This window comes from Prionailurus bengalensis, chromosome F2, assembly GCF_016509475.1.
Source record: "Prionailurus bengalensis isolate Pbe53 chromosome F2, Fcat_Pben_1.1_paternal_pri, whole genome shotgun sequence".
Lineage (NCBI taxonomy): Eukaryota > Metazoa > Chordata > Mammalia > Carnivora > Felidae > Prionailurus > Prionailurus bengalensis.
In genome coordinates, this window is record NC_057353.1 from 40,595,881 (window position 1) to 40,596,422 (window position 542).

The window sequence follows — 542 nt, forward strand, 5'->3', positions numbered from 1 at the left end:
TTTTTGACTTTGTTATTCATGGTTCTGTTAACAAAACATTGCTTCCTGAGAATAGCCCTAAATGATGAAATTACTTCAGTACAAAATATTCAAAATGTTCTAAAACCCTAAATAAATTAAGACACTAAAGGTATCATTACATTGCATTTTATTTTCTCAATATTTAAACGTGGTGTTATAGTTGGGAGGAAAAACCAGGGTTATAGTATTTCTCTTGTTTACTATAGCAGCTCACTTCTCTTAGCATTAGTTGCCTATCTATAAAATTAAAACAGTGCCTGATATACAAAGCAATCAGCAAATAGTTCTGATATAAAATGTATGCCCTGCCTACTTCAAAGAAATCATCTAAAGACAAAAGGATTACTATACATAATACTTTCAGCAATGTAAAATTAAATTTCTTTTAGACCAGACTTAGGTTGGCAAACTATTTCTTAAAGGGCTAGGCAGTAAATACTTTATAATCTGTGGGCTGAGAAAATTAACGCTATTACATAGATAGTTCTATAATCATTTAAACCACCTTTAAAAATGTAAAA